The 24462-nt window shown below is 42.3% G+C and overlaps 1 pseudogene; it reads left to right on the top strand.

Annotated features, from left to right (window-relative positions):
* LOC115114087 (metalloreductase STEAP4-like) overlaps nucleotides 1-23853 on the top strand; it is a 58310-nt pseudogene extending 34457 nt beyond the window's left edge.
* Nucleotides 23854-24462: the final 609 nt, after the last annotated feature.

Genomic DNA, 24462 nt, shown 5'->3' on the forward strand with positions numbered 1-24462 from the left:
GTGAAAACTTGTGCAGGGAAATTTGTGACAGGTCAGTACTTCTTTTACTTTGCAACTCAAATGCATCTTTAGTCGCGATTTCCATAGCCACGGCAATTTCAACAGCCTTTGCAAACGTGAGCTCTGATTCTGTGAGCAAACGTTTTTGAATGTGTTCATGTTTCAGTCCACAAACAAATCTATCCCTTAATGTGTCATTTAGGTTCTCTCCCAACTGACAATGTTCAGACAGTTTCTTCAACACTGCTACATATGTACTAACCCCTCCCCTCATTCTGATCTCTCTTGTGGAAACGAAAACGTTCCGCGATGAGGAGTGGTTTAGGTGATAGGTGATTTTGCAATATCTCCACAATCTCTGTGAATGTTTTATTTGAGGGCTTCAGAGGGGCAGTCAGATCTCTTAGCAAACTGTATGTTTTTGGGCCAATTAAACTCAACAACGCTGGTACTCTTTTGTTATCAGCAATGTCGTTTGCAATGAAGTACTGTTCCAGTCGTTCAATGTAAGTTGCCCAGTTTTCTTGCGTGTCATCAAACACATCTATTTTCCCGATGCTAGCCATTCTCTTTACCTCCGGCTCCACGGGTCTTTGATCTGCCGCCTCGTTCTCGTCAGCTCTCCCCTCGTTTTCACTGCTTGCTAGCTGTTGTGCTACAGGGTCAAAATCTTCCTCTCTTCCTACGAACTCTATCTGTATTCGTGATGCACACTGCAGGTAATCATCCTCGTCGCCATTGTAGTGTCTTAACACTTAGTACTTATTTATGTAATAAGAAAGACTCGGAATACAAGCAATTGAACTGGAGCTTCACATTTACTCAAACTAGTTAGTACCAGAATAACATAGAACAATCCTGCGCATGACCAAGGGTGCTCCATCCTTAAAGGGGACATCAGTAATTAACAGAACATAACAGTGTGTGTGTGTGATTCCTCTTGCTTCTGTCCATCTGCTGACAGCATCATGAAATAAGGCTGTGTGTGTGTTTGTTGCTCCCACTATGTGTGTAAGAGACAGAGGAGAGATAATGGTTGAGAATGCAACAGGGAGAGAGGGATGGAGAATAAGAAAGCCTTTAAAAAAAAATGTCAGTTAGGTGTCTCCCTGGTCACCTGCTCATGATAGGTTGATTAGAGGTCACGTGTGTCATTCCTGTAACAGTGATGTCTTAGAGACTTATCGGTAATCCTAGTTTATATCCTTATTAGATAAACTCATACATAAAACAAGCCTACAAACTAGTGATGCACCGATATGAAATTTTTGGCCAATACCGATATCCGATATTTTCCTTGCCAAAAGAAACCAATACCGATACCGATAACCGGTATTTGAAATTTTTGCTGTCTTTTAAGCATTCTAGTACAGTTACACATGGACGCAGCGATCTAAGGCATTTCATCTCAGTGCAAGAGGTGTCACCACAATCCTTGGTTCGAGTCCAGGCTGTATCACAGCCGGCCGTGATTGGGAGTCCCATAAAGCGGAGCACAATTGGCCCAGCGTCGTCCGGGTTTGGCCGGGGTAGGCCATTATTGTAAATAAGAATTTGTTCTAACTGACTTGCCTAGATAAATAAAGGTTACACACACACACACCACACTGACCAAATAGTTATTTTTGTTGGCATTTACGTATGTCCCCATTACCAGTAAAACATAATCAAAACATTTCTTTGACTTACTTGCTGTGCTGTTTCGTTGTTAATTTGTTCAGTCGTTTCATTCTTAACCAGGATTGCTATGGAACACCGTTTGGGTCTTCGCATGTCAAAAAAATACGTCAAATAACACTATTTGACATGTCAAATTAGCTTGGTGACCAATCAGGACCTGAATATGACTGCACGTCACATAATAATTTAAAGCGTTCATATATTTTTTACATAGTTATTACATATTGATTACACTATCACTCGTATTTCATATGTCACAACGATTCATCGATACATATGCTAAGATGCTGGTAAAGTTGTCTCTCACACCTACAGTGCTGGTCATCATGGATGCAAACAATGTTCTTCCCCAAAAACATAGCAAAATTACATAATTTTTTTTATTTATTATTAATTTATTTCACCTTTATTTAACCAGGTAGGCCAGTTGAGAACAAGTTCTCATTTATACCTGCGACCTGGCCAAGATAAACCAGAGCTGTGTGACAAAAACAACAACACAGAGTTACACATGGGATAGACAAACGTACAGTCAATAACACAATAGAAAAATCGATGAACAGTGTGTGCAAATGTAGTAAGATTAGGGAGGTAAAGCAATAAATGGGCCATAGTGGCAAAATAATTCAAATTTAGCATTAACACTGGAGTGATAGGTGTGCAGTAGAGATACTGGGGTGCAAAAGAGCAAAACAATTCTAACAATATGGGGATGAGGTAGTTGGGTGGGCTATTTACAGATGGGCTGTGTACAGCTGCCGTGATCGGTAAGCTGCTCTGACAGCTGATGCTCATAGTTAGTGAGGGAGATATAGAGTTATCGGAAGTTTACATACACCTTAGCCAAATACATTTAAACTCAGATTTTCACAATTCCTGATGTTTAATCCTAGTAAAAATTCCCTGTGTTAGGTCAGTTAGGGTCACCACTTTATTTTAAGAATGTGAAATGTCAGAATAATAGTTGACAGCGATTCATTTCAGCTTTTATTTCTTTCATCACATTTCCAGTGGGTCATAAGTTTACATACACTCAATTAGTATTCGGTAGCATTTCCTTTAAATGATTTAATTTGGGTCAAAGGTTTCGGGTAGCCTTCCACAAGCTTCCCACAATAAGTTAGGTGACTTTTGGCCCATTCCTCCTGACAGAGCTGGTGTAACTGAGTCAGGTTTGTAGACCTTGCTCGCACATGCTTTTTCAGTTCTGCCCACAAATTTTCTATGGGATTGAGGTCAGGGCTTTGTGATGGCCTCTCCAATTCCATGACTTTGTTGTCCTTAAGCCATTATGCCACAACATTGGAAGTATGCTTGGGGTCATTGTCCTTTCGGAAGGCCCATTTGAGACCAAGCTATAACTTCACGACTGATGTCTTGAGATGTTGCTTCAATATATAGACATAACTTTCCAATCTTCATGATACCATCTATTTTGTGAAGTGCACCAGTCCCTCCTGCAGAAAGCACCCCCACAACATGATGCTGCCACCACCGTGCTTCACGGTTGGGATGGTGTTCTTCGGCTTGCAAGCCACCCCCTTTTTCCTCCAAACATAACAATGGTCATTATGGCCAAACAGTTCTATTTTTTTTTCATCAGACCAGAGGACATTTCTTCAAAAAGTACGATCTTTGTCCACAAGTACAGTTGCAAACCGTAGTCTGGCTTTTTTTATGGCGGTTTTGGAGCAGTGGCTTCTTCCTTAATGAGTGGCCATTCAGTTTATGTCGATATAGGACTCGTTTTACTGTGGATACAGATACTTTTGTACCTGTTTCCTCAAGCATCTTCACAATGTCCTTTGTTGTTGTTCTGGTATTGATTTACACGTTTCGCACCAAAGTACGTTAATCTCTAGGAGACAGAATGCGTCTCCTTCCTGAGCAGTATGACGGCTGCGTGGTCTCATGGTGTTTATACTTGTGTACTATTGTTTGTACAGATGAAAGTGGTACTTTCAGACGTTTGGAAATTGCTCTCATGGATGAACCAGACTTGTGGAGGTCTTCAATTTTTTTCTGAGGTATTGGCTGATTTCTTTTGATTTTCCCATGATGTCAAGCAAAGAGGCACTGAGTTTGAAGGTAGGCCTTGAAATACATCCTCAGGTACACCTCTAATTGACTCAGAATATGTCAATTAGCCTATCAGAAGCTTCTAAAGTCATGACATAATTTTCTGGAATTTTCCAAGCTGTTTAAAGGCACAGTCAACTTAGTGTATGTAAACTTATGACCAACTGGAATTGTGATACAGTGAATTATAAGTAAAATAATCTGTCTGTTAACAATTGTTGGAAAAATTACTTGTGTCATGCACAAAGTAGATGTCCTAACCGACTTGCCAAAACTTTAGTTTGTTAACAAGAAATGTGTCATTAAAACGAGTTTTAATGACTCCAACCTAAGTGTATGTAAACTTCCGACTTCAACTGTAAGTCTCCAGCTTCAGTGACCTTTGCAATTCGTTCCAGTCATTGGCAGCAGAGAACTGGAAGGAAAGGTGGCTTTGGGGATGACCAGTGAAGTATACCTGCTGGAGCGTGCTACGGGTGGGTGTTGCTATGGTGACCAGTGGGCTGAGATAAGGCAGGGTTTTACCTAGCAAAGACTTACAGATGACCTGGAGCCAGTGGGTTTGGCGACAGATATGTAGCGAGGGCCAGCCAACGAGAGCATACAGGTCGCAGTGGTGGGTAATATATGGGGCTTTAGCGACCAAACGGGTGTCACTGTGATAGACTACGTCCAATTTTCTGAGTAGAGTGTTGGAGGCAATTTTGTAAATGACATCGCCGAAGTCAAGGATCGGTAGGATAGTCAGTTTTACGAGGGTATGTTTGGCAGCCTAAGTGAAGGAGGCTTTTGTTGATGTGAGTCTGGAAGGAGAGTTTGTAGTCTAACCAGACACCTAGGTATTTGTAGTTGCCCACATATTCTAAGTCAGAATCGTCCAGAGTAATGGCAATAGTCGGGCGGGCGGGCAGGTGCGGGCAGCGATCGTTTGAGGAGAATGCATTTAGTTTTACTAGCAAATAAGAGGAGCTGGAGGCCACAGAAGGAGAGTTATATGGCATTGAAGCTCATTTGGAGGTTTGTTAACACACTGTCCAAAAAAGGGCCAGTTGTATACAGAAGGGTGTCATCTGCATAGAGGTGGATCAGAGAATCAACAGCAGCAAGAGTGACAGCATTGATATATACAGAGAAAAGAGTCAGACAGAGAATTGAACCCTATGGCACCCCCATAGAGACTGCCAGGGGTCCAAACAACAGGCCCTCCAATTTGACACACTGAACTCTATCTGAGAAGTAGTTGGTGAACCAGCTCCTGTATGCAACTGTATCTCTGGCTCGTTTAAGTACTTTAGAGGACAGTACTCCCCAGGGGTGCATTTATTTGACTTAACATTTAGCCTCAGTATATACAGAATGACGTGGCCATCAACTGGACATTCAAATGTTTAGTGTTTTCCGTTGTAACAGTTTGCTATGTTTCCATCATTCTAAACACAGCTCAGATGACAGTTATAGCTCTGGTTTACAGCATTATCCCTCTACACTCCTGGAAGGGGTGAATTGCCGTTGTTTTTCACCCTTCCTCTCTAATCGGTGACTGATTTAGTCAACTGTGAAACCAGGTGTGTGGAACTTCTAGGGTAAATCAGAAACTTCACTGGACACACTCGTTTTGTTGTTTTTGATTAAAACAATCAATATTTGTTAAATATAAATGCTGAACTTGATTTTGCATGGATTCTGCAACACGGTTAGCTTTTAACAGCTAGGACTGCTTTTCTTGTCCTGGAATCCTGTTTAACAGACAGTTTGGAGCCTGCTTGACAGAGCCGCTAATCTTAGTTAGCTAGCTAAGCTGCTAGCCTTCAAGCTAACAAAGTTATTCCCAGATAAGTTTTGCAATGGAGCCCTCTTTGGAGAAGTAAATGAACAGTTCCAGCGCTGTAGGAGCTGTATCTACTGCGCTTTGAGACAATGACTTATCAATGACCAAGCCCAGCTCAGTTCATACCTACCATTGTGTCACTGAGTTGTCATAATACTTCAGCAAATGTACATTATACCAGGGGCATTGGTAGACACAATTTAAGTAACCAAATCCATGTCCCTCCAACTTCTCTGAATGCCTCTAATCATCCTACAGCTATTATATGCATTAATCATGTGCCTATGAACCAGAGTTATACTGTTAGCCCTGAGGCGGTGTGCCCTAGTAGGAAGTCCACTGTGTGCAGCTCACCCTGCACTGACATAAATAACATAAATTGTATGGTTGAGAGGCAAAAGGAATGGCAAATAAGTTTGGCTGCACAACCAATTGGCAAACATACAGCAAATTGAGAAATCATGTGACTAAACTGAATAAAATGAAGAAGAAACTATACTATGAAACACGGATAAATGATATAAAGAAACTCAGCTCCATCATTCATTGAATCAGATGGCTAATTCATCACAAAACCCACTGATATTGCCAATTATTTCAATGATTTTTTTTCATTGGCAAGATTAGCAAATTTAGGCATGACATGCCAGCAACAAATGCTGACACTACACATCCAAGTATAACTGATCAAATTATGACAGCTAAACATTGTCATTTTGAATTCTATCAACAATGATAAGCCTCCAGGGACTGACAAATTGGATGGAAAACTACTGAGGATAATAGTGGACGAATTTGCCATTCCTATTTGCCATGTCCTCAATTTAAGCCTACTAGAAAGTGTGTGCACTCAGGCCTGGAGGGAAGCAAAGTAATTCCGCTACCTAAGAATAATAAAGCCCCCTTTACTGGCTCTGTCACGCCCTGACCGTAGAGAGCGTTTTATGTCTCTATTTTGGTTTGGTCAAGGTGTGATTTGGTGTTCTATGGTTTTCTATTTCAATGTGTTTGGCCGGGTGTGGTTCTCAATCAGAGGCAGCTGTCTATCGTTGTCTCTGATTGAGAACCATACTTAGGTACCCTTTTCCCCCACCTGTTTTGTGGGAAGTTAACTTTGACTTTGTTCAGGGCACATGGTCCAAAGCTTCACGGTTTGGTTTTGTTCTTTGTTTTGTGGGCGTCATTTTTAATAAAGAGAAAATGTACGCTTACCATGCTGCACCTTGGTCCAGTCCTTCAGCCAGCCGTGACAGGCTCAAATAGCAAACCAATCAGCCTGTTACCAACCCGTAGTAAACTTTCGAAAAAATGTGTGTTTGACCAGATACAATTCTATTTTACAGTAAACAAACAGACTTTCAGCACTTTAAGGACATTAAACGGGCACAGCCCTTACACAAATGGCAGATAATTGGCTGAGTGAAATTCACGATAAAAAGTTTGTGGGGGCTGTTTTGTTAGACTTTGGACATTATCGATAATAGTCTGCTGCTGGAAAAACGTATGTGTTATGGCTTTACACCCCCTGCTATATTGTGGATAAACAGTTACCTGTTTAACAGATCAGAGGGTGTTCTTTGATGGAAGCCTCTCCAACATAGTCCAGGTAGAATCAGGAATTCCCCAGGGCAGCTGTCTAGGCTCCTTACTGGGTCTCGACCCCGCCCTGTGCAACTGGGTCTTGGAATTTCTGATGGGCCGTACCCAGGTAGTGAAGGTAGGAAACACCATCTCCACCCCGCTGGTTCACAACACTGGTGCCCCACAAGGGTGCGTTCTCAGCCCTCTCCTGTACTCCCTGTTCATCCATGACTGCGTGGCTATGCACGCTTCTAACTCAATCATCAAGTTTGCAGACAACACTACAGTGGTAGGCCTGGTTACCAACAACGACGAGACGGCCTACAGGGAGGAGGTGAGGTCCCTCCGAGTGTGGTGTCAGGAAAATAACTTGTCACTCAATTTCCTCAAAACAAAGGAGATGATCGTGGACTACAGGAAACAGCAGAGGAGGCACCCCCTCATCCACATCGACGGGACAGTAGTGGAGAAGGTGGAAAGTTTTATGTTCCTCGGCGTACACATCACGGACAAACTGAAATGGTCCATCCACACAGACAGCATGGTGAAGAAGGCGCAACAGCTCATCTTCAATCTCAGGAAGCTGAAGAAATTTGGCTTGTCATCTTAAACATTCACAAACACTCACAAACAGATGCACAATCGAGAGCATTCTGTCGGGCTGTATCACTGCCTGGTACGGCAATTGCACCACCCTCAACCTCAAGGCTCTCCAGAGGGTAGTGCGGTCTGCACAATGCATCACTGGGGGCAAACTACCTACCCTCCAGGACACCTACAGCACCTGATGTTACAGGAAGACCAAAAAGATTATCAAGGACAACGACCTGCTGAGCCACTTAAATAAATGGACATAATAAAGGTATCACAAGTCACTTTAAATAACACCACCTTAATAATGTTTACATATCCTACATTACTCATCTCATATGTGTGACCATATCCCCCGTGCATCCCGCAAAGGTGGAGGTGTTGCTAACATTTACGATAGCAAATTTCAATTTACCCCCAAAAAATACGTTTTCGTCTTTTGAGCTTCTAGTCATGAAATCTATACAGCCTACTCAATCACTTTTTATAGCTACTGTTTACCCGGCCTCCTGGGCCATATACAGCATTCCTCACTGAATTCCCTGAATTCCTATCGGACCTTGTAGTCATAGCAGATAATATTATATTTTTTGGTGATTTTAATATTCACATGGAAAAGTCCACAGACCCACTCCAAAAGGCTTTCGGAGCCATCATCGACTCAGTGTCACAGTCATACTCTGGACCTAGTTTTGTCCCATGGAATAAATGTTGTGGATCTTAATGTTTTTCCTCATAATCCTGGACTATCGGACCACCATTTTATTACGTTTGCAATCGCAACAACTAATCTGCTCAGACCCCAACCACGGAGTATCAAAAGTTGTGCTATGAATTCTCAGACAACCCAAAGATTCCTTGATGCCCTTCCAGACTCCCTCTGCCTACCCAAGGACGTCAGAGGACAAATATCAGTTAACCACCTAACTGAGGAGCTCAATTTAACCTTATGCAATATCCTAGATGCAGTTGCACCCCTAAAAACTAAAAACATTTGTCATAAGAAACTAGCTCCCTGGTATACAGAAAATACCCGAGCTCTGAAGCAAGCTTCTAGAAAATTGGAACGGAAATGGCGCCACACCAAACTGGAAGTCTTCCGACTAGCTTGGAAAGACAGTACTGTGCAGTATCAAAGAGCCCTCACTGCTGCTCGATCATCCTATTTTTCCAACTTAATTGAGGAAAATAAGAACAATCTGAAATGTATTTTTGATACTGTCACAAAGCTAACTAAAAATCAGCATTCCCCAAGAGAGGATGGCTTTCACTTCAGCCGTGCTGCTGCTCCAGTTTCAACTGTTCTGCCTGCGGCTATGGAACCCTGACCTGTTCACCGGACGTGCTACCTGTCCCAGACCTGCTGTTTTCAACTCACTAGAGACAGCAGGAATGGTAGAGATACTAATGATCGGCTATGAAAAGCCAACTGACATTTAATCCTGAGGTGATGACTTGCTGCACCCTCGACAACTACTGTGATTATTATTATTTGACCATGCTGGTCATTTTTGAACATTTGAACATCTTGGCCTTGTTCTGTTATAATCTCCACCCGGCACAGCCAGAAGAGGACTGGCCACCCCTCATAGCCTGGTTCCTCTCTAGGTTTCTTCCTAGGTTTTGGCCGTTCTAGGGAGTTTTTCCTAGCCACCGTGATTCACCAAATGCATTGCTTGCTGTTTGGGGTTTTAGGCTGGGTTTCTGTACAGCACTTTGTGATATCAGCTGATGTAAGAAGGGCTAAATAAATCATTTTGATTTGATTCGATTTTTTTTTACATGTATATATTGTATTCTATAACATCTACTGCATCTTGCCTATGCCGCACGCCATCGCTCATCCATATATATTTATAAGTACATATTCTATTCATCCCTTTACATTTGTGTGTATTTGTGTGTACAAGGTAGTTGTTGTGAATTTGTTAGATTACTGTGAGATATTACTGCATAGTCGGATCTAGAAACACAAGCATTTCGCTACACTCGCATTAACATCTGCTAACCATGTGTATGTGACTAAAAATGATTTGATTTGAGAAGCAAGTACAGAGAGTGAACATTTAATGAGGCACCCCCGGTTCCTACGGCAGCGGCACCTGGACCCGACGTCACCAACAAAACAAAAAACCTCTCTGATGCTTCAAATATTGATGTCAGTATTCTACGAGAAGCAAGTACAGGGAATGAACATTTAATGAAACACGGACAGGAACAGAATACGGACAGCGTCTGGACAGGGGACAACAAAATGACAATAATGCTGACACAGGGATCTAACTGAGGAACTGACAGATATAGGAGGGGCAATCTACAAACGTGAAGGAGTCCAGGGGAGTCCAATGAGTGCAGATGTGCATAATGATGGTGACAGGTGTGCGTAATGAAGGGCAGCCTGGCGCCCTTGAGCGCCAGAGAGGAGGAGCGGGAGCAGGTATGACATTATGGAACAGCGGGGACTGTGAAGAGACACACACACAGGTACAGACACATGTATACACACGCAGGGGCTAGCAAGCTCACTCTACACACATTGTAATATTGTTGTTTGGTGGTATGATACATTTTGTGTTGTAGATACATTATGTAGCGGTGTAACAGTGTAGTATGATGTCCTGTTTTATCTTTTGTTTTATGTGTATTGTAAGTGCCTTAATGTGTTTGGACCCCAGGAAGAGTAGCTACAGCTAATGGGGATCCCCAATAAATACAAATATTTACAGGAATATTTACAAGAAAATACAAAAATGACAGGAAAAGTCCAAGTTTTCAAGATATAGGACTTTCAAGACGCTAAGTGTCACTTGCCACACAATCAGGATGATGTCAAATACATTGCATCATCATGATGATGTGGCAAGTGAAACTTTGCTTCTTGAAAGTCCAATATCTGCTGACATGCAAAATATTTATTTTAACAGTGGACTAATGAAAAAATACAAAAACATTGTTTTTAAGTGGATTTTTCCTTTAAGTGCCAGGGAGAGAAGAAATGAAGCAGAGCGTGTAGGCCTGCAGGCCTGGAACGTCACAACGGTTTGAGAGGCAGCCTGACACACAGTTAACTGTTATTATACATGACTGTCAGAGTTAAATATTCAACAGAGTGTGGTCAGAGGGATAAATTATAGATAGACTACAGTCAGGAATTTGTTCAAGAGTGGGATTTGATGTCAAAGGGAATGATAGTAACGAAGAAAATGTGTAGAAAGGAGGGATGGTGAGGAGGGAGTGGAGTTGAATGGAGAGATGGGAATAAAGGTAAGAGTGTATTGTCAGTTTCCAGGCAGATGAGCTACTGGGAGATGAGCTGGTGGAGACAAGGACAGAGTCTCCATGGTCACTCACACACACACACTGGTCATCCAGGGTGCTGAAAGCTCATCTCTCATTGGAGAATAACTCATTGATGTTTTATGACTGCCGTGATTGAAATGCTATATAGCTTCTGTGATCATGTGAGCGCGTGTGTGTGTAACAAGGAGATATTAGATCTGACCCTTTTAACTTTACAGGCCTCACACGGAGCACCACTGGAGCAGGGGTCAAGAGGGAGATTCCACCGTACAGTATATCACCCAAACTATCACACTCACACATACACCGTTGCTTTCACCAGCCTGTCCATATCATATCCTTTTCACCCATCCTCCAACCTCAAATCTCACTCTGATTCAGGTCCCAACTCAAGTAGTTGCATTTTGCCTTAATCTGTGAATTTCCTGTTTTGGGACCTCAGTCAGTGGTCTCCCATGCTGGTCCTGGGAACTCAGGGTGTGTTGACTCCTGTTTGTGCTTTTTATGGTTATGGACTGGGGCTGGGGCTGAGACTGGAGGGTCATTGAACTGGTGGTTCGTAATAAGGGTCTGTGTGGGGTAGAGAGCAGTTCAGGTCACACGCACTGCTGACAGGCCAGCTGTAAACGATGAGATACAGAAAAAACAACTGAAAACAGTTTTATCTTGTCTTGTGACCCACCCAGTAACATCAACACGGCCTCTATCTGGTCCTTAGCTAATACCAAACAATAATAAGCCTGATCAACCTAAGTCTGATTAACTACATTAATCCCAGTCTTTAGTTTGGACCTTGATTAGACTGAGTCTTGTGTTTCAGTGCTGGGCAAGAACAAAAACCTGCAAATTCCAAAAGTGGTCAAAGACATTACTGAAGAACCTTGTTATTATGGCCTGCATATTGCATATTGTTAGTTGCCAGGTAGCAGAAACTTTGCTGGTAAGGAGACAGACCAATCAGAAGGCCAGTAACTATGCCGGCGCTGTGCCCCATTATCAGTTTGTTTGTGTGTGTGTGTATCTGTATTTTCCCCTCCCGCCTTATGAGATAATGACTGCTGGTGAGTGGGTGTGACATGGGTTCCAGAAGAAAACCCACAAATTACAGGCTAATGTAAGACCTAGTCTCTCTCTCCCTCTAGCTATTTCTCTCTCTCTTTTTCTTTATCCAAATGCAAATACACAAAATATTATTATATAGGACTTATAGGTCAAGGTTTAACATCATTACTCAATTCCACCTCTGAAAGCTCCTCTTCCTGTGTTCATAGAACACCATAATTGCTGTGTTTGGGTTAAGGTGAACCACAGTTCTGCTGACCTGTGATTGCTCTCTGTGGTATACTATGGGTGGTTGGGTAGCAGTGTGTCTTTGTGTGTCTGTCTTTGTGTGGTTCATGATGTGTATGGGAGGGTTGTTTATGTCGTTCCCACACACACTGATCACAAACACGCACACACAGAGAGGGCTCAAATCAAATTTTCTTGGTTGCGTTCACATATTTTGGAGAGGTTATCGCAAGGTTATCGCAACAATACAGTACCTAACAATACAAAACAATACACACAAATCCCAAAAATGTAAAGAAAGAAATGAAGAAATATCAGAATGAATGTCAGAGTACGGAATATAAATGAATGTATTACCGAACAATATAAAGGCAACAAGCAACCATTTCAAGGATTTTACTGAGTTACAGTTCATATAAGGAAATCAGTCAATTTAAAGAAATAAATGAGTCCATAATCAATGGATTTCATGACTGGGCAGGGGTGCAGCCACCGGTGGACCTGGAAGGGCATAAGTCCACCAACTTGGGAGCCAGGCCCACCCACTGGGGAGCCAGGCTCAGCCAATAATAATTTGTTTTCCAACACAAAAGGGCTTTATTACAGACAGAAATACTCCTCAGTTTAATCAGCTGCCCATGTGGCTGGTCTTAGACGATCCCACAGGTGAAGAAGCTGGATGTGGAGATCCTGGGCGGGCATTGTTACATGTTGTCTGAGGTTGCAAGGCCGGTTGGATGTACTGCCAAATTCTCTAAAATGACGTTGGAGGTGCTTATGGTGGAGAAATGAACATTCAATTACATTCTCTAGCAACAGCCATTGCGGCCATTCCTGCAATCAGCATGCCAATTACATGCTCCCTCAAAACCAGACATTTTAAAGTGGCCTTTTATTGCCCTCAGCACAAAGTGCACCTCTGTAAGGATCATTCTGCTAAATCAGCTTCTTGATATGCCACACCTCTCAAGATGGATGGATTCTATTGGCAAAGGGGAAATGTTCACTAACTGTGATGTAAACAAATTTGTGCACATCATTTGAGAGAAATAAGCTTTTTGTGCATATAGAACATTTCAGGGATCTTTTATTTCATCTCATGAAACATGGGATCAACACTTTACTTTACATACTTTGCTTTTATACTTTTGATCAGTGTGTGTGTATATATAGTGGCAGATGGCAGGGAGAGATGAGGGGAGTGGTGATTGAAGGAAGATATCTTGCAGCCTGCTGGCTCCACCCCGGGCCTCATATGGACTTCCTGCCCCAACGAGGCAAGCCTGGGGATCATTAAGCCATGGAGTGATTGGGAATAAAAGAGGAAGCTGGCTGCACAAACAGGGAGAGGACTGTGTGATTACACCCCACTGTGTACTGAACTAGTTTGGCTGAGGACCTGGGTTTCGTGAGTACCCCTGGAGAACGGCATGGACAACAAGAACGGACTGTGAACTGGTTGCTGAATCCTTACTTCCATCAGCTACAAGAGCATTAGTGAGGTCGAGCACTGATGTTGGGCCATTAGGCCTGGCTTGCAATCGGCATTCCAAATTATCGCAAAGGTTTTCCATGGGGTTGAGGTTAGGGCTCTGTGCAGGCCAGTCAAGTTCTTCCACACCGATCTCAACAAACCATTTCTGTATGGACCTCACTTTGTGTACAGGGGCATTGTCTTGCTGAAACAGGAAAGGGCCTTCCCCAAACTGCTGCCATAATATTGGAAGCACAGAATCGTCTAGAATGTCATTGTATGATGTAGCGTTAGCCCGAACCATGAAAAACATCCCCAGACCATTATTCCTCCTCCACCAAACTTTTCAGTTGGTCACTATACATGGTGTCAGGTAGTGTTCTCCTGGCATCCGCCAAAGCCACATTTGTCCTTCGGACTGCCAGATGGTAAAGCGTGTTTCATCACTCCAGAGAATATGTTTATAGTTTAGTTTAGTTTATAGGATGGATTCGTACATTATATGTCGGAGCGGGGTGCCGAGTTAGTGTAAATAGTCACTTGGGTGACGTTTTTGACCTCTCGTCTGGGGTCAGGCAGGGGTGCCCACTCTCGGCTCTCCTCTTCGTTCTGTACATGGAGCCTCTGGGGGCTGCAATTAGGGCAGACACAGGGGTGGAAGGTTTGCTGATCCCTGGAAGTGGTGGGCTGCGTGTTAAGATGACGCAGTACGCCGACGACACTTCCTTGCTGTTGTGCAAGGACTCGTGCCTGACAAGGTCCCTTGCCATTTTTGGGGATTTCACCCGAGCGTCGGGAGCAGTTCTGAACCATGCAAAGTCTTCCGTCAAGTTTTTCGGAAGATGGCGCGGTAGAACGGATGTGCCTGGGTGGGGGGTTATCTCTCTGTGAGGGGGCCCTGAGGATTCTCGGGGTCTGTTTTGAGACCTCCGGCTCAGCGACGCTAAACTGGAACATGCGTATCGCAGTGGTACAGAGGAAGCTAGCAATGTGGAAAGCTAGGTATTTGTCTTTTATGGGCAAAGTCCTGGTCCTAAAGGTGGATGTGTTGCCGTCTCTTTTGTATTTGGCATACATCTACCCATTGCCGGTTTGTCTGAGGAGGTCTCTAGTGAGGCTTGTGTTTCAGTTTATGTGGAGTGGCAGGTGCGAGTGGGTCGCCAGGGCACGCATGATCTGTCCCATCGGGGAGGGAGGTAGGGGGGTACCACATTTCCCCCTCAAGCTGGACACAATTTTTGTTTCTTTCTTGTTAACGGAGCTTGCTCAGCCAGTGATACACCCGTCAGGTTACCTCCTGCGGGTGTTTTTCTCGTATCAGGCGAGAAGCATAATGGTGTGGTCTAACACGGGTCCTCGGGCGGAACAGCTGCCGTGGCACTTTGGTCATGCGGCCAAGTGGCTGCGTGCGCACCCTGAGGTTGAAGTTGCCCGAGTAGGTTTAGATCACAGGCACCTGTACGAGGAGGTCAGAAAGGCGGGGAGTCCGGGCGGAACAGCTTGTGTGACGCCTTAGTCTTAGTATTTTGTGTTTTCTTTATTTATTTGGTCAGGCCAGGGTGTGACATGGGTTTATTTTGTGGTGTGTTTTTGTATTGGGGTTTTAGTAGGTATTGGGATTGTGGCTGAGTAGGGTTGTCTAGGAAAGTCTATGGTTGCCTGAGGCAGTTCTTAATCAGAGGCAGGTGATTATCGTTGTCTCTGATTGGGAACCATATTTAGGCAGCCATATTCTTTGAGTGTTTCGTGGGTGATTGTTCCTGTCTCTGTGTTTGTTGTCACAAGATAGGCTGTATAGGTTTTCACGTTCCGTTTGTTGTTTTGTAGATTTTAGTTATTTCATGTATTGTTAATTTTCCATTAAAGAACATGAGTAACCACCACGCTGCATTTTGGTCCGCTTCTCCTTCGACGGAAGAAAACCGTTACAGCTTGTGTTTGGCCATGGAAACCCATTTCATGAAGCTCCTGATGAACAGCTTTGTTCTGACGTTCCATTTCGTATACATTATAAAAAATAAAAACATAATTCCACTTTGACCTTTTGAGGTATTGTGTGTAGGCCAGTGACATATAATCTCAATTTAATCCATGACAAATGCAGGTTGTAACACATCAAAATGGGGAGGAAAGTCAAGGGGTGTGACTACTTTTTCAAGGCACTGTACATTTTGACTGTCAGCATGTCGATTTTACTTTCTCTCCTCTGTGTTCATTAAGAACATGGAGCTAGAAACCTGTATTGTGCATCCTCTGTAAAGAGAAGCATACAGAAAGAAGCATGCACACACATACATGGGGACACACTCCTACCAGACCTGGGCAATTTTTATTTATTTTGTATTTGATTTAAAAAGACCAACTTTTCAAATACTTTGAGTAGTTGAATATATAGTTTTAAAAGGCAATACTTTTCTATGATATACAACTTCACCTCCCTTAAAACCCCAAAATGTTTGAAGGTATTTTGAACACCTCAGAAAACCAAATAATATTTGAGTTATTTGAAAAGAAACAAAACATATTTATTTGTTGACTACCAAATATAAACTACAAAGATTAGTTGAATTCATCAAAATACCATCAGCTCAATATTTATTGGGACCCTTGGAGCAATTTTTTTTTTTTTAAAGACTGTCGAAAATATGTATTTCAATTACTGAGCTATTTTCAATGCAAATTTTCTGGGGAAATTATATTATTTTATACTAATACAATTACTCAGAGAAAGTAATAATAAAACAACCATTTTATTGGCACCCCTGTTTTCGACACACTAGAACCTTCCCCTTGTGAGGATAATGACACTGGCCTTTTTCTGACTTGTTTGATGAGTTGGAGAACACATTTGGAGCAATTATTTTTGTCCAATTAACCATTTCTTTGTGGATTTTTATTAGTGTTTGGGGTTATTGTCTTGCTGGAAGATCCACTTGATGGCAAGTTCCGACATCCTGGCAGAGGCAACCAGGGTTTTTGTTAAAATGTCAAGGCACTGAGTAAAGTTAATTATGCAGTTGACCTTAGGACGAAGGGCCCCAGGACGAATGGAAGCAAAATAGCCCCATAACATCAAAGATCCACCATATTTAACAGTAGATATGGGGTGGCAGGTAGCCTAGTGGTTTAGGGCTTTAGGCCAGTAACAGAGAGGTTGCTGGTTTGAATCCCTGAGCTGACTAGGTGATGTGCCCTTGAGCAAGGCACTTAACCCCAATTGCTCCTGTAAGTCGCTGTGGATAAGTGTTTGCTAAATTACTCAAATGTAAATGCAGCTACTTTTCTGCATTTACTTCTGTATTTCAACGCTAAATCCACAACTGGCATGCTTGTCCAAGGAGCTCTATTGTCATGTCATCTGACAAAAGCACCTGTCTCAATCCAAGTGCCAATGTCGTTTAGCAAACTCCAGGCATTTGCATTTTTCTATCATTTTAGAAAAGGCTCAGTGTTGTTATCCTCACAAAGTGAGCTATTGAATGGTATTGAAAACTGGTTTGTCAATAATTGACCCCTACCTTTTTGAGATTTTTTTTATTACTTGTTAAACAAAATATTTTGAATGTATTTGAATGATTTATTTTGTGCAGGCATTTTTGCTCATCTTTATCTAGGGCGTAAATGATTTCGGACCCCACTGTATGTGTATAAATATGTCAGGTGTATGTCTTCTGCGGGGAAAGTGCAAAGGCCAAGCAGGCGGTGATGGCGGTAGCCACCAAGCTGTGTCTCAGTGCCCTGGACAGGGGATCTCTCAGTGGCCCGGGAGCTGGAGGACTTCCCCCTGCAGCTGTTCCCCCAGTGGAGGCTCCCCCTGTGCATCGCCATCGGCCTCAGCGCTGCCTTTTTCCTCGACCTGCTGATCAGAGACATCATCTATGCATACGTCACCCAGGGCAAAGACATCTCCTTCAGAATCATGGTCTCACTGGCTAACACGGTACTGGCCCACAGACCCTCTGAGTGTTTGTGTTCTGTTTGTTTCTGTGTGTGTTACCAGCTGTTCAAGGTGTGTGTGTGTGTTCTCTCCAGGTGTATCCCATCGTGTCTCTGGTCATGCTGTCTCTGTTACCTGCCTTATGTCCTGGCTTCCTTCCTGCAGCTCTACAGAGGCACCAAGTACAGGTCAGACCTCTGTGGGTGTGTGTGTTTGCATGCATGTATGTTCACACGATGTTGCATATGTATTTATGTTGATTATAAGTGTTTATATATGTTTAACATCAGGCGCTTTCCTGATTGGCTGTATCGCTGGATACTGTGCAGGAAACAGCCTCAAATCTTCTGGCACTGGGGTTTGCCTTTCTGCATGTGCTCTATACACTTATCATACCTATACGGTCAGTGGAACACACACTCAAATGCACACGCATACACACAGTGGCATGTATCTTTCTTTAGTTTTTAGTAAAGAAAGTATTGATTTTGTTCTCAAGTACTTTCTGATGTTCTGGGTCACTGAACACACTGTCTCTCTGGCAAGAACACCTACCTGGCTGTAAGGTCTAAATTAAACACTTTCAAAAGATTGAATAGACAAAATTGTGTACAGATGTAGGACCGTAATTTGACCACTCTGTTGTTGCTGAGAATTTTCCTGCGCTGCAGGATTTACATAAATTCACACCAATACATGGTTACATTAAAGAGATTCTCCTGAACTTTTATACTTCTTAGCCAGTAGTTCTGAAAGTAGCAGTCATTAGCCAAAAGTGGTCCCCAAAAATGCGTAGTACATTATATATGTGCACCATGTCATTGGTTTCTCTCTTTCTCTCTGCTGTGGGCACTGAGCCGTTGGGCCCGCCCTGCAACCTCATTCGATAACGCTGGGCAGGCCTCTTGTTAGCTGTCACTCAAATGTGAGGAGCTGAAGCTCTTTGGCTAGAACTCAAATTGTTAGGAGGCTGGCCCATATGGGGGAAATGCAGGGAAAATGTTATGGCACAACTTCAAGAAAACAGTCGCTTTCATACTAAGTATTTTGTGGCTAATTGAGGTAAGAAAGTAATTTCGCTTTGATTATGAATGTATGAACTACACATTGAGACATCCAGCCCAAAGCAGGAGGTTTAAAAAATACTTTCTTAGTCACCAAAGTTCTGTCTTAACAGCGTGTCTTAACAGTGTTGCACTTTCATGTAGCCTAATTTTGGTCAGTTAATTGACTAACCACCAATCAAGTAACATTACATTAGTGAAAAAGTGTGAACAGACAAAACATTAAAATCCTGTTGCTGCAGGATTATTTTGCTGTGACACAATACTGGTCATATTAAGATCATACATCTGTACATTGGACATACACCTACAGTATATAGCAGGATTCAAGCACTGGTTTTGATTATTCCTCTCTCCCTGTCTCTCCCTGTCTCTGGTCTCTCTCTCGCCTTGTCTCTCTCTCGGATCAGAGAGAACAGGACCACTGAGTTTGATACAACGGCGGCCTGGCATGGCGACTCCTACTTATCCCTGGGAATTCTAGGATTTAACCTGTACATCCTGTTAGGAATCACATCTCTTCCCTCCGTCAGTAACGTTCTCAGCTGGAGGGAGTTCAGCTTCATACAGGTGGGATCAGCAGGACCGGTCACACTGAATGCTTAGGCCAGACTCACCTGCTAGGCACACATTTTCTGCCCATTTTTCCTAGCGATGGAGGGGAAAATTGATAGTTACGTAACGCAATATTATTTTGGACGATGTTATATTGATACTTTGACTCCAAGTATCAATTTGTTGCTGGATAGTTAGCTAGGTCTAGTCGGCTGTGCCCCTGGTATTTTTCATCCATTAGCTTGTTCTCATATTATTTTTAAACAGTATGCCAATGTTTTCAGCACTTTTATTTCCATGACTGATAAAAACATTTTCTCATGCTCTCTTGTCTCTCTGCAGCAGACACATAGTGAACAACATCAAATCGCAAAAAATCTAAGTATCCCTGGCAATTACTGTTCTGCCTGCGGCTATGGAATCCTGACCTGTTCACTGGACGTGCTACCTGTCCCAGACCTATTATTTGACCATGCTGGTCATTTATGAACATTTGAACATCTTGGCCATGTTCTGTTATAATCTCCACCCGGCACATCCAGAAGAGGACTAGCAATCCCTCATAGCCTGGTTCCTCTCTAGGTTTCTTTCTAGGGAGTTTTTCCTGCCAATGTGCTTCAACACCTGCATTGCTTGCTGTTTGTGGTTTTAGGCTGGGTTTCTGTACAGCACTTTGAGATATCAGCTGATGTACGAAGGGCTATATAAATAAATTTGATTTGAATTACCTGCCCTAATTTGTACACTTATCTCCTTCAGTGTTTCTCCTATTAACGTATTCAAGTGGGGTGCAGAGCCAACATCCAGGCCAGAATGCAATAGTACTCCAGGAAAGTAATCTGATTTTCAGCAGACAAGCCAGAGGTTATGCGCTGGGGATAATAAGCTGTGTTTCCATCGCTACAGGGAACACACACACTCATTCATAAATGCAACTGGGTCAGGAGAAACTCCGGCTCATTCTCTAATTCATTCATTCCCCACAAATTGGTGCAGTGATTTAAATGTTAAGTTATTCATCAGATATAATATAGGAAGAATATATTAGAACAGGCCAGGAGAATTCACCTAGCGATGCATGTACAGGGGTGTCATCTGCCCCCAAAATTTGAGGGGACAAAATTACAGTGTCTGAGGATGGCTTGGTGATGATCCGGACTGGTGGCCTGAAGTTGGAGAATTTGGCATTTTTCAAACATCTGAAACAGATGTTTCCTGTAATCTAGAACCATAATCATTAGACTTAATTCTATGTCAAATATATGTTTATTTCCCAGTGTCGTGTCTTTGGCTATGCCGGATTAATTGCTATGACATACTATTCTATAAAATAATTTCTCCGTAATTAATATCACCTGATTGAGCTAATCATGTAAATGTAATTAACTAGAGTCGGGCACCACAAAATAATATTTATAGAGCTGTTATCTTCCGAATAAACTCTTAAAGATTTAGTAATATTTTACATCAATAGCAGTCAACATTAATCGTCATCTTACTTCAGTCTCATAATCTGAAAGTTGTAAATTCTTGGTTATCTTCAAGAACCCTGGCTAACAATTTGAATCAGCAATACAAAATTGGGTTTATTTATTTTCTAGATACCTAACTAATCACACAGAATTACATATACAAAGAAGGAATTATACCTAGATAATTCTTTACGTCATAGGAAAACGTCCCTAGCGGTTGGAACAGATATGACAGCTTGTTACACAAAGGAAAAGGGGCAGGGTTTGAGTGAAAGAGTGGGAGACTGGGGGAACAAAGGGAAGAAGCTGTGCTATCGTAAACACAGTATCTTATGCATTCTAAATTACCGCCCATTTGGAAAAGGAAAATGCAATAAATATTTACTCTGAGTTGCGCTTCAGTAGGTTGGTGGTAGATGGAAGACCGTGTTGCCAAACCTAGTCCTCCTCCTACCTCATTGGAATAGATAGTTATGTTGTCGTCAAGAGCTTATATAGGAAGGAAGAGGAGGGTGTGTTTGAAAAGTTTTACAACCTCTGTCTCTTCATGTGGGCGGGCCACTGAGTGAGCAGCCCTAATTTATGAAAACGCATATCTCACATTTTAGAAGCTAAAATCACATTTCATCCCATCACAAATAATTTCATATTCAAACATTTAAATTGAACAACAATTCCATGTGAATCTGATGTATAGACTTTCCACTGTAGAGTTTGTCATCTTATCATTGATGAGAATGTCTCAGATGACAACCGAACTGACATCATATTCATTAAGTACCACTGCACATGTTCAATTGTTCGGATTACCAGAATATAGTTCATTTCCCCCCACATACTGATGTTCCCAGAATCTATGTTAACCAAGTTTTTTTTAAATGTAACCTCAGTAGGTTAGAGAAGGAAAAAAGGGGGAAAGAGGTATTTATGACTGTCATAAACCTATACCCCAGGCCAACGGCATGACACCAGCGTATCTAAGCATACCACTTGAGCGGTCTGACTGGTGATCTTTTTTTTTATAAAGAAACAAAATGTTTCTCTGCATCTCTGCTCAAATCTGGGTGAAACCTTGCCAGCAGGCGTGCCAGCTAAGATAGTAAGACAAGCTAGCTACACTAACTTGATTGATAGCCTGAAAAAACTTATTGGTGGCTAGTTATGAGGTGAGACTGGGAACCTAACATTTCTAGGTGGCTAGTAGTATTACAAAGAAACAACATTATATACATTTTTTAAAAACATAACAAATCTGAGGTGCGCATATTGGGCTGACGCCTCTGTCTGTGTGTGCGTGTGTGTCTGTTAAGGTAGGCCAGAGGTCTGTCTCTGTGAAGGTCAGTCCTTCATGATCATTCGTGATCATTGTTAAATTATACAACAATTTCCGCTTCGCTAAGCCACACCCCCTTCGTTACTTTTTCAACCTTGGGCTGCATTTTCCCGGGAAGCCCAATTTTCTGTTCAAACCACCTGTAACGGCTTTCTTCTGTGGACGAAGCAGAGAACCAAAGCTCAGCGTGGTTAGTGTTCATCATGTTTAATAACAACGATAAACGTGAACACTACAAAATACAAAACAACAAATGTGAAAAAAATGAAACAGTTCTGTCTGGTGTAGCCACATGAAGACACAAGACAACCACCCACAAAACCCAACACAAAACAGGCTACCTAAATATGGTTCCCAATCAGAGACAATGACTAACACCTCCCTCTGATTGAGAACCATATCAGGCCAAACAGAATGCACACTCAGCTCACGTCCTGACCAACACTAAAACAAAGAAAACACAAAAGAACTATGGTCAGAACGTGACACCACCATTGGAGGCAACCACTCAGGATTATCTTAAATTGTGTTTTAAAGTAACTGTCCAGTGAAAATCTTACTTTTAAAAGTTTATATTCTGTTAACTCTTAACTAGATAAGGTTATTAACTAATCCTATACCAGTATTTGTGGCCAAAGCATAAATTGGAGAAAAAACACTATCACTTGCTATCCAACGGAGCACTGCGTTTGGTTGACTAATATTCTGGGGTGGGGTTTTGCGAAGGGTCAATTAAGGGACCTTTATCTGGCATGCCTGTGTTTCCTATGTTTCTCCAGAATTCTCCTTGCACAGGTCCAATGCCTAGAGTTATTAGCCCTTTCTGGGATAAACGTGAAGAGACTGTGCATAGGCTATCCTAAAACTACACTATATATTTAAGATAATTGTCAAAAATTTGGGTGTGCTTGTGCGTGTGATAGGGGCATGCACAGACCCTGAGAAAAGACCCCCATAGAAAAGCATAGAGTAGAACTTTATTTTATGCAAATCCCATTAATGCCACTGTAAGCAAGCTTATAGCCTACTACTCAAAGAGGGCAACGAGAGGTGAGCTATCAGCTAATCACAGTGAATGTAGAAGGAGCTTGTTAGCTAGCTAGTTAGTTAGTTAGCTATTATGTTGAAACAATCTAACTAGATTTTACCTGTGATTGGAGTTTGTTCTGCTGCTAACATCAGCCTCTTAAGCCTACTGTGGGCAGAGTGGTGGGGGCGATATTTTCCCCCCCAAAAAAGAGAAATTAGCTGGTTTGATGGGCAATTCATTTAAATGGTATTAGAGAAAATAGACAAATTCAAACAAAGTTTATTTTCTCATCGGATGGCAAAGGGCAGGTGCTCAAACTCCCTTAGACCTCTATCTGTGCACATGCCTGGCGTATATGTGTGTGTGATTCATGTGTTTGTGTTCTTTTCTCCCCCACCAGTCCAAGCTGGGTCACCTGACTCTGCTGTTATGTACGGCTCACACCTACCTGTATGGCTGGAACAAGTTCCTGCGTTCCTCCACCTACAAGTGGTACACCCCACCGGGCTACATGCTGTGTCTGGTGCTTCCCTCTGTGGTGCTGCTGCTCAAGCTGCTGCTCATCACCCCCTGTGTGGACCGAACCATCACCCGCATACGCCAGGGATGGGAGAGGGGGGCAGATCAGAGGAACCCTAAAGACAGCCAACCACTGATACTGTACAGGACTGACTGCACCCTCAGTGTGATGACAGCTTTGTCTTCAAGGCATGAACTCTTGTTTCTTTGCTATTATTCCCTCAAAGATTGGCTAACATTCAATCATCGTTTGTTTCTAGGATCAAAACCAACAATTTATGTAATTTTTTAAATGGAACCTTTATTTAACCAGGTAGGCAAGTTGAGAACAAGTTCTCATTTACAATTACGACCTGGCCATGATAAAGCAAAGCAGTTCGACACATACAACAACACAGAGTTACACATGGAGAAAAACAAACATACAGTTAATAATACAGTAGAAAAATAAGTCTATATACGATGTGAGCAAATGAGGTGAGAAGGCCATGGTGGAGAAGTAAATACAATATAGCAAGTAAAACCCTGGAATGGTTGATTTGCAGTGGAAGAATGTGCGAAGTAGAAATATAAATAATGGGGTGCAGAAGAGCTAAATAAATACATAAATAAATACAGTAGGGGAAGAGGTAGTTTTTGGGATACATTATAGATGGGCTATGTATTGGTGCAGTAATCTGTGAGCTGCTCTGCTTAACTCTAGTGAGGAGTTAAGTGTTTCCAGTTTCA

Source organism: Oncorhynchus nerka, linkage group LG3 (genome assembly GCF_034236695.1).
Source record: "Oncorhynchus nerka isolate Pitt River linkage group LG3, Oner_Uvic_2.0, whole genome shotgun sequence".
Lineage (NCBI taxonomy): Eukaryota > Metazoa > Chordata > Actinopteri > Salmoniformes > Salmonidae > Oncorhynchus > Oncorhynchus nerka.